This window comes from Eleutherodactylus coqui, chromosome 8, assembly GCF_035609145.1.
Source record: "Eleutherodactylus coqui strain aEleCoq1 chromosome 8, aEleCoq1.hap1, whole genome shotgun sequence".
NCBI lineage: Eukaryota > Metazoa > Chordata > Amphibia > Anura > Eleutherodactylidae > Eleutherodactylus > Eleutherodactylus coqui.
The window spans coordinates 181,218,069-181,230,764 of record NC_089844.1 but is presented as its reverse complement, the minus strand read 5'-3'; positions in this window follow the sequence as shown (position 1 = coordinate 181,230,764).

The window sequence follows — 12,696 nt, the reverse complement described above, 5'->3', positions numbered from 1 at the left end:
GCCACTGAAACGCCATAAAGTAGCACTATTGCTAAAAAGGTACAACTCCAAAATCGTACTCCTGCAGGAGACGTATTTCAGGAGGGACAGGTGCTTCGGGTTGCCGGGCAGACAATACCCCCAATGCTTCCATAATTCCCACCCCTCCTCGACATCTAAAGGAGTCTCCACACTCTTCCACAAAACGACTAATTTTTCGTGCGAATCCCAATATTCGGACGGGGAGGGGAGAGTACTTTTTCTGAAGGGCTCTCTAGACAACGTAAAAATTACCATAGCAAATATGTATGCACCAAATACTGATCAGGTCGCGTGGTTACTTAAACAATTTGATATACTGAAACAATTTGCGATAGGCCACATAATTTTAGGAGGAGATTTAAATGTCGTCCTTAATCCCCTGCTTGACTCATCTGTGGGCCGGTCTCGGATCTCCCAGGTCAAATTAAGGAAACTTAACCGGGGTTTACAAGAACTAGGAGTAGTGGACGTATGGTGACTCCTTAGTCCCTCTACGAAGGATTTTACCTTTTTCTTCCCGGTCCACTCCTCCTTCCAGAGATTGGACTACCTATTCATCACCATAGGGCTGTTGGAGTCCTTAAACAGAGCCATGATACATCCTCTGACCATCTCTGACCATGCTCCCATACATATTCTACTCAGATCCCTCCAGCTATCCTTCAAAGAATGCAGATGGAGACTCAACCCTTCATTACTTGACTGAAGGGATGAGAATCTAAACCTCGCTAAAGCTATCGAGGAATATTTCTTATTTAACTCGGACGGAGAGGTCGGCAGTCCCACAGTCTGGGAGGCCCACAAAGCCTTTGTGAGAGGCTTATTAATAGCCCTTGGTACCAGGGTTAAGAAAAAGCTACAGAAAGAGATAGATGATAGGCTCTCACAGATAGCCAAACTTGAACAATCTGTCAAACTCTCGCAGACTCTGGGTAACATAGAGAAACTAGAAAATCCAAGAAAAGAATTAAAACTTTGCCTTGAATCAAAATTCAATAAAAAGAACCTTTATGTGAAGCATGTAGTTTATGCGCAAGGAAATAGAGGCAGCAAATTTATGACATCACTAATTAAAAAGGCGCGTACCAAGAATACAATTAGAACCATTAAAACCTCCACAGGAAAGCTGGTTACGTCCTCCGAGGAAATAGCTAAGGAGTTCCAGCTGTTTTACAAAAAGCTATACAACATACAAAACCCCCCCACTAAGGAGGAAACTCCAAATCCAAAAGAACAAATCGATAGGTTCCTCCAAAAACTAAAGATGCCAAAACTAGACCAAGAAGAGGCGAATTCGCTGCTCTCACCGGTTACCCAGGAGGAAGTGAAAGACCTAATAACCACATGCCCACCTAACAAAAGCCCGGGCCCCGATGGATTTACTAGGGCTTATTATAAGATCTTTCAAACAGCCTTAACCCCAAGATTAATGGACCTCTTTAACGCGCTATTGAGAGGTAGTGAACTTCCTAGACAAGCGCAGGAGGCCCATAATACTCTTATTCCTAAAGACAATAAGGACCCTACAATTATAGGCCCATTTCGCTTATTAATTTCGATGTAAAACTATGGGTGAAACTTTTAGCGAAAAGGCTTGAAAACTTCATCCCATCTTTGATCAACGAGGAGCAGGCGGGATTTGTGAGGGGGAGAGAGGGCAAGGATAATTATCATAGACTACTACATGCAGCTCGCTATGCCCAAACCCATCACATTCCCCTAGCCTTTATCAGCACAGACGCAGAAAAGGCGTTTGATAGGGTGAATTGGACATATATGAAAAGCGTGCTGCTCAACTATAACCTACCGCCTGAATTTGTGTCGGCCATCTTTATACTCTATGCCAAACCCCATGCAAGACTAAAAATAAATTACATTATGTCGCCTACCTTTGAGATAAATAATGGTACTCGCCAGGGGTGCCCTCTCTCCCACTCACTGTTTGTTCTAACCCTGGAACCACTGTTGGTAAAAGTAAGACAAGACTCGAATATAAGGGGTCTAATCGTAGGAGATAGGGTAATGTCCACAGCAGCATTTGCTGATGATATTGTCTTTCTGGTCACTAATCCTAGCGAGGGCTTCCTCGGGCTGGTGGGAGTGTTGAACCTCTTCGGAGAAATCTCAAACTTTAAAATAAATTTCCATAAATCTACCATACTAAACATCTCTATCCCTCGCGTCCTGTCTAATAATCTTGCGCTGTCCTCCCCCTTCACATGGTCAGAGATCTCATTGGAATATCTAGGAGTAATAATAACAAAAAAAAAAAGCAGAAGACCTGTTTGAGGCCAACTTTATACCACTAATAAATAAAATCAAAAACCTACTAAGAACATATGATATCCCGGTCATATCATGGTTTGGCAGGAAGAACATCCTGAAGTCTTATATCCTACCTATAGTCCTATATAGAATAAGGATGCTTCCCATTCACCTTCCAGCAAACTACTTAAAAACCCTATGTACTATTTTCTCAGGGTTTGTTTGGAGATCACGGAGACCGAGACTGGCCTACAGCCTGATGATAAAAAGGGGCCTTGAGGGAGGCATGGATCTACCTAACATACCTGATTATTATCGTGCCTTGCATCTAAGCTACTGGATGAACCTAGTGAACCCGATCAGGGATAAGTTATTACTGGACATGGCCTTACACTACAATAAGGAAATCTCAGAGGGAGACCTATGGCTACCTGAAAAAAAACAGTACAGAGCAAAGAATTTCAATCCCTTACTGAGAGGTCCGTGTGGAATTTGGGATGAAGTAAGAGAAGGTTAGCCTCGTCGCCCTCACCAACCCTCCCAATGAAAGCAATCCACAAATTATTGGGCTTCAGACCAGATCCAGTTATTTAGTCAATCTGGAACAAATTCGAAACTCATAAGATTGGGGATCTGCTTTCCTTGGCCCACTTATCTCCCCCGGTAATACTTAAAACGCTCCTCCCCTCGCATAAATTGTCCTTTTTGCATCAGGCCACAGTGACCAGGGTAATAGGTGACTTCATCAAAAAGTTCAGAGAGGTTAGACCTCTACTTTCCTTTGAGTGCATTCTGAACATTAAAGACTCCAAACTAAGGAAAATTGCCCCATTGCGTAAGCGCTTCATTGTACCTCAGAATATTGCTAAACCGGCCTTTATTGTCTCCTGGGAGAGGGAACCTGGTGTCTCCTTGTCCCAGGAGGATACCAACTCGATACTGGGAACATCTTTTGGAATCTCCCCTTGCATCACAGCACAGGAATCACATTACAAATTACTTGTAAGGTGGTATAAAGCACCACAGTGGCTTTATGCATACAAATTGGCACCCCAGGATAATTGCTGGAGATGCAAGGGAGAAGTAGGGTCATATCTTCATTTGTGGTGGAATTGCACCCTCCTTAAGCCCTATTGGATGGGGGTGGAGGAAATTCTAAAGAAAATTAAACCAAACTTCTCCTTATTACCAGAAATAATGCTCCTTTGGAAGCCTACCACAACGATCAACCCCCGAAGAGATAAACTGATGGCCTTCCTAATAGATTCAGCAAAGGCCCTGATTCCACTGCACTGGCAATCCGTGGAACCCCCCACCCTGAAACAATGGAAGGAAAGAGTAGACAGACTCTGAAACCTTGAGGAGCTGTCAAGCTGGAACAATTGCACACACGACAGATTTACTAAGATCTGGACCCCATGGCGCCGTCTGAGGCTCTTGAACATCTTTTCTCATTAAGTTCCCCCACTAGCCCCCCTCACCTGGGACTCCCCATCACCCCCCCTTTCTTTCCCCACTACCACCTTCCGCTTGTTAACTACCCTTCCCCCTATGTAGTTGTTCAATAAGGACTTCTATTTTCTTTGTTGCTTATTTCACTGCCTCCGCTTTAGGATTGGTTGCAGGGTGGGCGGACAACTGGACTGAATAGGTTCTTTCTCTCCCCAATTGTATGTAATTAGACATTCTCCAACCCGAGTTTGCCATATAAGTTAAGCGGCGGCCTGTTGCCTTGTATGCAGTGAAAATACTATGTGCTTTGGATGCTATATTTGTCTTGTATGATAAAACGTTGAATAAAAATTGATTTGAAAAAAAAAAAAGAAAGGGAAATCTGATATATGTAGGATGTAAGTCATACATTGGCTGGATGGACATTGTGTCATTTCATATGTACACGCACTGGGAAGCAAAGAAAATACTAGGAGTCTGGCAAAAGCTTGCAACAACAGGAAAACAGTCTTTCATGGTTCCATAGCATTTTATGAAATCATAATCTATACGTTTAATAGAAATAATCAGATTATGGACCCATTTTTACAAACTAGGTTTTCTATATTGGATTCTAGAGTAAAAAAAAAAAACTTTCATAATTATTATTCAAAAGGAACCCAATGGAGTGTTATAATACACGGAAGGCTTAAAACCCTATGTAAAGTTAATGGAAATGAAACAAGCAGAGGGCACTGTTGTCACGGTGCATCAACACTGCTCACCTGCTCCTGAGGTGGCGGTCAGATGCCACCATCTGTCACATAGTCCAAACACGCTTGTGCTCACTGCCAGGTTTCTGCCCATAATGCTCTCATGGCCGCTCCCGCCCCATGTCATAAAGGGCCAGTGCACATTCCCTAACTCCATCCCCCACCAAGCACCAGCCATCACCTGCTGTATTAGGCATTTCCCCTAATGGAGGTTATCTAAGCAATTGGTCTCATTAGCCATTGTGAAAAAGCCCCAATTTATGTATTCCTGATTCTGATGTTTGCCAGTTTATTGACCATGTGGAGTTCTGTGCTCCCTGAACCCGGCTCTGTATTTTGGACTTTGCCATTGTTTTCTGCCTAACCTTGGGCTCGGACCTCATTAATGCACACTTTAGCTTGTTTCCTGACTATATCCCTGTCAGATGTACAGGTACCATGCCTCAGCCCACTGCAGCATCAGCCATATATCTGGGACTATCTGTGTGTGCAATGGCTTGAGGGCCCTGCAACTACGTCGGTATCCCATTTAGAAGGGTTAAAAACCATGGTTACCCAGGTACTGCCATCTAAAATAGCTCAAAGCCAAGCCAGTGTAAGGCAAGGCAGATCCACATCTGTCTGCCTGACAACTGTAAGGGACTTACCAAAGGTGGTCAACGGTGTATAGTATGGCCAGTGTTGCAGCAGTTTTGGCATAGCTTCTTATCTAAATAATCCGCTCTAGATTTTCTATGTGTTTCTTATCTTCTGCCTCTGGTAGGAGTGGTAATAAGTGAGACGTGCTTGGCCTCACCTGTGGATACTTTGTCTGGTGTCTTTAGCATTGCCTAGTGCTTAGCTCATAGCTGTTTAATTTCAGTCTTCCACTGGCTATGGAGAAAGCCAGAGCTTGGAGCTGGTTCCCCTGTTTACCTGAGTCTATGCAAAGCTAAGTACAGCGGTTTATATATGTTTCATCCTGTTTGCTGTGGTATCCTCCTATTCCATGTAGGGTCAGCTAGTGGCCTAGGTACATGGTCAGGTCCACCCTTCCCAGGGCAGGTTACCTGGAGGAGTTCTTCAGGGGCTTAATTTTCCTTGTTGCGATTGTCTTTGTTTGACACTGTTTGGTGTGCATTTGCAGTAGCATTTCAGGTTATGGATCCAGCGCGTCCAGTTAAGATGCAACAGCTGGGAGATAGATCGCAGATAATGAATAGCGTGGAGAGAAAATCTAAACCCTGCGCTGTTCATTTTGTAATGGTGGACAGGGTTTACGATGTAATTTCTGGTTGTACTTTAGGTTACTAAGCTAACCGGATATCCATATTGGTGAGGGCACTAAAGATAAAGCTAGCACCGTTCATATGCCATAAAGATTAAATACTGCATAAAGTACAATGCTTATCAGGAGTTTCAATAGATATGAACCTTTCATTAGCAATCTAGTGTAGTGTCACCGGTAAATATCACAAAAAGGATCAAAATAGAAACATAGATGTTGTTTGCATACATTTTCCAGGCTTTCATTCAGGCCTGTGAGGCACAACGTGTTAAGTTTGTTTATCCAAGACATCCTACAGCATCTTAATTTTTAAAATCTGTTATTGGGGTGATGAGACATTTGCTTGATAACTTTAACTGTAAAGGTGCTAAGACACATCTATACATTGTGGCGGCCTGTCTAGAAAAGTGTTTCATATAGCATTTGGTGACATTGAACTGGTGTTTATTGATTCTGCTATGCAGGTTTCGGGTCTTGTGTCCTACATATTGCAATGCGCAAATGGATTCTAGGAGACAGGTAACGGACCTCGAGAAACAATTCAATAGCATTTTGATAACTAATTTTTCTCCTGCGGTATTGTTATTAATGTCTTGAGGTCCATTTACACTGAAAGATGATGACTGAAAAATTGCTTTTGAGTGACAGTTTTGAGTGATCATTACAGATTAGCGAGCATGCTCGATAAGGTCAGTCACTCAATCGCGCCTCACTCATTGCTGGCCGCTCACCCCCGCCCCCCCCCCCCCTCCTCCTGAGAACGCTCTGAACGAGAAGGCAATTACTCGAGATGAGCGAGGCTCGCTCAAATAACTGACCTTACCGAGCATGCTCGCTCATCTCTAGTGTTCATCTTCACACTACTCTTAAGTAGCTAACTAGCTACTTAAAGAGTTATGCAGGTGGAAAGGGACACTGCTGATAACTCCAAGAAAAGCAGCTGTTTTGTATATGCAAACAGCTGCTTTGTTCTCACACTTATCAGCAGTGTTCTGCTGAGCTGATAGCTCCGAGAAACAGCAGGAGCGCTGACAGCTTCTTTTGTTTTCAGAGCTCTTCCAGCAGGATACCAGCTGAAAGAATGCTATCAGCTCTGCCCGCTGAGATAAACTGCATGCAGCGCTGATAACAGTCATCAGTGATTTCAAGCTTGATAGAAATCAATGATGAATGAATAGTGCATGAACAGTGCACAATGGCATCACTTAGACACAACGATGATTGCTCAAAAGATGGCTTTTGAGCAAATTTTGAGCTATAATCGTTCTGTCTAAATGCGCCTTTACTGTTGTTGGAGATATTGCTGCAACATTTATGTTTATTTTTACCGTATGCAAAACAAACGGATGTTCTCAAAGAAAGGAGTTTTGTTTTTTCTTGGCTATCTTTCACCTTATTAGATGGCAGGATATGTTTCAATGTACTAAGTCTACTTCTATAGATAATCCTGTGCTTGGAGGGGATAGAATCTGTTAAGAATGGATCATGTAAAAAAATGGCCAGTGCTTTTCTAAGATGGTTTGATTAGAACTGCTATAAGTAGTCATAAAATTATATGAATACTGAAAAAGGTGCTTTTGACTAGAGAATGATCCATTCTTCTTTGTCTTGGGTATTCCTGGTTCGGATTTCATGCACACACAGTCAGTTTGTTGTGCAAATTCACCTGAAAGGTTAGGCACATTTTAAGCTTATTGGAAAGATCAACTTACATGATCTGATTTAGTCTGCAATGTTATATGCCACAATCAAGACAGACATTCCAAAGGAAAACTGGAGTTATTTTGCCTTATGGAATTATAGTTTGGTTCATGTCAGTGGCTGCCAGATTAAAGGGATTGTTATGCAGGGTTGCTGCAGGGTATATTTACACCTGGCATAAAAATCCACTGTAAGCAAATCTGCCACAGAATCCCTATATTTTATTTGTGAATTTTGATGCGGCTCTACTAGAGTCATCCATGTGTCATAGTATATGCTCTTGTTGTGTTATTGTGAGCCAAAGACAAATTATCTATCAACAATCATTGGAGCAAGAATTATCCATCAATGCTTTTACCCAATAGAATCCAATCATGTGAAGTAAATATTAAATGAGGAAACCTACCTTCCAAGCAGACTTGTATGAACCATAAAATAATGGCATATTTCTCCAGTTTTCATTAGACCTTTTATAGAATTATTTGTGGCTGCTACAGTATTCTATATTTTGCAAAGTACACCCCTGGGGTACAAAGTATCCTCTGGTACATGATTAGAAATTATTATAATAAGTTAAGTTCAAACCAGTAAGTCCCAAATGCATGTACATTTCTGAGTACAATGAATATGCCAAATCCTTCAAATTTCTCAGTGTCAACAAACTCTTTAAAACCTGAACTAGCAGAATAAAAGCTCCTGGACTAGTATAGGGTGACCCACTTCTTGGAGGCCCAGTATAATTGGCTATAACTATCAGATGAATGAACACAAACACATTTTAATGAATTTTGGTAAAAACATACTTTACCCAATAAGATTTAGAATTTTTCCTCAGATGGTCATGTGATCTCAGTTCTTTTGTTTTTAATTATGCTTTCATACGTATTCATGTTTTGTATCCCCAGTGAGCACCGAGGAAGAGGTTCACATATCTTGAAACACATTTACAAGCTGGTTATTATCAATAAACTTAGATCTTTTTGTCAAATATAGATTATAGTTATCTTTGTCTGTAGAGTTCCATACATTCGCCCCTCCAAAAGAGAGTGAGTCAGAGGGCAGGAGGAAGAGGCAGACTTGGCAGGGCAGCACTATGCTAAGATAGGGAAATGGTTTCACAGACAAATATATGAGCTGTACAGTCACCATCAGCAGCTGCTAGTTGCAGCATCACCAACATCAGGCCCACAGCTAGTTCTACTCACAGGATGTGTGTAGTCTGGGCATTCTTTGAAACCACATGTGATGACAGAAGAGAGGCCATCATTAAGGGCCCATTTATGCATGACAGTTATCATTCTCCCGTGTGGTTTTGAATGATAATTGTCCCGTGTAACAGCCCGCAGAAAATGAACAACTGGACGAGAAATGTTCTGTACTGAACGGCCGCTGCTTACAGTGAATGGAGAGGGGTGAGGGGAGAGCGCTCTCCTTTAGCTGCCCCGCCTCCCTGCTGGCCACTCTTAGAGTGCTCCAGTGATACTCACACCTGTGAAGAGCGAGCATCACAGGGACGAGTGTCAGCCATTTTTTCCCGGAACTCATTGTATGTAAAAGGACACTAAGATCTGCGTTATGGGTTTAAAATGCAGCAATAACGTAAGTCTATTCCTCCATGTCCCTCTTTGTTCATGCAGTAACCTCTAAGCACACAGGCAGTTTTGGGTAGCGGCAGTAGCATGCCTACATCAGGCCTCTCTTACGCAGTTGATGATCGGGCTCCAGGCTTCAGAGCATCGAGTGGGAAACAGAGAATAGAAGTTGAACCACCACCACCAATCTTACCAACATTCACATCTAACCCATATTCTAGTGTCCCTATTCTGAACCTCCATCTGAGTTATAACATTTCCTTGGTGTTGAAGAATGCTGTCAGTGGCAGGGTGCACCTGACCATAGTCGCAGGGTACTGCAAGCATGGTCAGGGGCATTATATATTCTTAAGCTGGGGCATGAAGCAAAAAGTGTTTTTGCTTGTCCTTCATTCCTGTTAGTACTTTAATCCAGAACCCTACACATCAGCATAGATATTTGTATGTGCATGTGGTAAAGGAAAAAATGTTATCTTAAAACTCATATGTTTAGGGCAGTGTTTGCCAAACTGTGCTCCATGGAGCCCATGGGCCTCTGCGAGCAGCTGTAGGGCACTCTCACCGAGGGTCCGTGGTGGCAAACCTATGGCACATGTGTCGGAGGGGCACACAGAACCCCCCCCACAGGCATGCGTGACAAAATCTGCTTACCATAATAGTAATTACCAGTCGGGGTGCTGCAGCCCCCCGGCCAGTAATCTCGCAGCAGTGCTGATCCCGGTGCACACTCTGATGTCAGTGTGTACCTAGGATCCTCCTCCCCTGATCCCCTCCTCTTTATGTCCGCAGTAGAGGAGAATGGAGGAAACGTTCCGGGTTCACACACTGACGTCAGTGTGCACCCGAGATTAGCGCCGAGAAGAGGAGGAGCGGCGCTGACTGAAATTTGTAGGTACATATATGGGTTGGGAAGGCTATTATTATTGGGACTACTAAGGGGTTAATATTACTACTGTGGCTACTGTGGGGTTAATATTATTACTGTGGCTACTGTGGGGTTAATATTATTACTGTGGCTACTGTGGGATTAATATTTCTGGGGATATTATGAGGTTATTATTACTCGGGCTACTGTGCGGTTATTTTTACTGGGGCTGACGATTTGTCGATTTTAATCGGATCTGCACTACCTCCTGAGTTAGTTAATAGATTCACCTTCCCCACCATCTTTTATGATTTTTTCTGCATTGTTTGTTAAAAGGCCAGTGCTTTCAGTGTAAATCCTTTTACTGGTAATATAATTGAAGAATAGTTTAGTTTACGGTTATTTTTGCTCTCTTTGGCAAGCAGTCTCTCAGCCTCCTCCTTGGCAGTTTTTATCTCTTCTTTACATAAGTTGTTTTTTTCCTGTATATTTTCAGCGCTTCTTCACTGCCTTCTTGCTTTCATAATTTGGACGCTTTCTTCTTTTCGCTTAAAGCGCCCCTTACGGTCTTCTCGAGCCACATTGGTTTTCTTCTACTTGTAGTTCTTTTATTTCTAAAGGGTATGAACTGCTCCCATGAGGTTAAGAGGATGTTTTTAAAACTTTGCCCATTTGTCTCCGGTACTGTTAATTTTGAGGATGTTATCCCAATTAATGTTGTTGATAGTTATTTTTTTTTTTTTACAAATTCTGTTTTTATTGAAAGATTATCAAGCAAATAAAATAGATGATACCATCAAGGTCTTCAGCATAAGGCGCATAACAATAGAAGCATAACTACTGCCTGATTAATTAAAAAGGGGGTAGACCACTTAAGAAGAAAAAGGTCATAGTATAAGTGTGCAAAGGGAGAAAGTTAGGATAGAATGCTTAGAGAACGGAATACACTCAATAAAACAATAGGATAAGACAAAACCCATCAATACAGTAATTAAAAGTATGCATTTATTTTGAATAATACTCTGTAAATTAGGATGGCTAGCCACAACCGCTCCCTCACATAAACAGTGAATAACTAAATTTAACAAAATTAGAAGATTTGAAGAACTAACTAGCTGGGTTAATACATCAAATGATGAATTCAGGAAAACCCAGGTTTGACAGCCGGGTGCAGGGCGATTTTCAATTTGATGGGCTCTCCGGCCCTGTGCGCATGCTTGCCACATTGGCGCATGTACAGAAGCCGGTGGCAGGTCCAGATTGCCGTCGGACATCACGGAGTATGGAGGCATGTAGTTTCAACTCTCCTCGTGGATCCAATCCATGAGGGGAACTGAAAATTTTACTTTATTGTCCTTTTTATTTACTTTTATGCAATTGCTGTTATCCATTGGCTGTTAGCCAATAGCAGGGAGCTGTCACGCCCACAGCCCCCGTCACTTTGATCACCGGGGTTAGAGTGTTTTTATGGCCTTGGGAATTAAAGCCCAGAAAGTCAGGATGTAAAAAGGCATTTGAGTGGTCACTAATAGAAGAAAATAATTCTAAACAATAAATGGACTAAATTAAAGAAATTAATAATTATATGAAATAACAGCTATCTGAGTGATCCCTCAAATGCATGTCAAAAATTTTCCAGTGCCTCATTAAAGCCCATGGATGCAAGTGTATTTAGCTTATATAGCCAAAACTTTCCCCGTGTTTTAGGAGTCCTGAACCTATTGGTGCTATTGGCTGGTATTTGTGACTTTAAATTCATCTAAGTTAGGGCTCCCACCCACTTGTGAGGGCTATAGTGCGTTTTTAAAAACGCTGCGATATCGCAGTTGCCAACATGCAATTTTTGTGCGATTGCGCTGCGATTTTTCTCCCACTAAACTCGCATCGCAAAACTCTATGTATTGTGACTGTCCTGCGTTTTTTTTTATGGCAGTGTTTTTGACACTTTAAACTTAATTATAGAGCAAAGCATCGCAACACAGTCACGCATGCGATTCTGCGATGTGATTTTTCGGCGACCATTGACTTGCATGGGCGAGGGAAAAATAGGACATCGCACTAATATAGGGCAGTTGCAAGCGATAAAAAAATGCAACCGCGCTGCGAGAAAAAAACACAAGTGCGCCTAGCCACATTACAACTCATTCGTTTCAAACTAGAAAGTTTTAACGCTCTATCGCATTGCTAAAAAAATGCAAATCGCTAACGCAAGTGGGTGGGAGCCCTTACAGTTATGTTTTAAAGCTGTATGCCTGGACACACTGTTTAAAAAATGTGTATGACATTAAACCTATGTTTGTTAGTCCTACACGTAAGGGTTTGTGTGGTATATCCCACATATTTCAGCTGGCAAGAGCACAGACAAAAGAATGTGATGAGCAATTCATGAAGATGTTTATTTCGTGACTCTCTTTCAGGCCTTAGTCACATGGGCGTTTTTTCCCGCGATTTGCAGATCGCATGATGGATGCACATCCGCAAATCGTGTGACCAGGGCCGAAAAATCGCCCAAAAAAACTGCTCAAAATTCATGAATGACAGCTGAGAGCTGCCCCTGATTGGTCCCTGCGCTGAGCCAATCAGAGGCAGCACTCACCCATTCATGAAGCCTCTGATCGGTCAGGCTGTGACCAATCAGAGGCAGCTCATTCAGCAGGCGGGGATTTTAAATCCCCAGCTGCTGAATACTACAGAGAGCAGTTCAGGAGAACTGCCGCCGGCCGCGGCTGAACTCCGTCTGCCGGGACAAGGTGAGTATATATATTTTTTTTATTTTTTCAC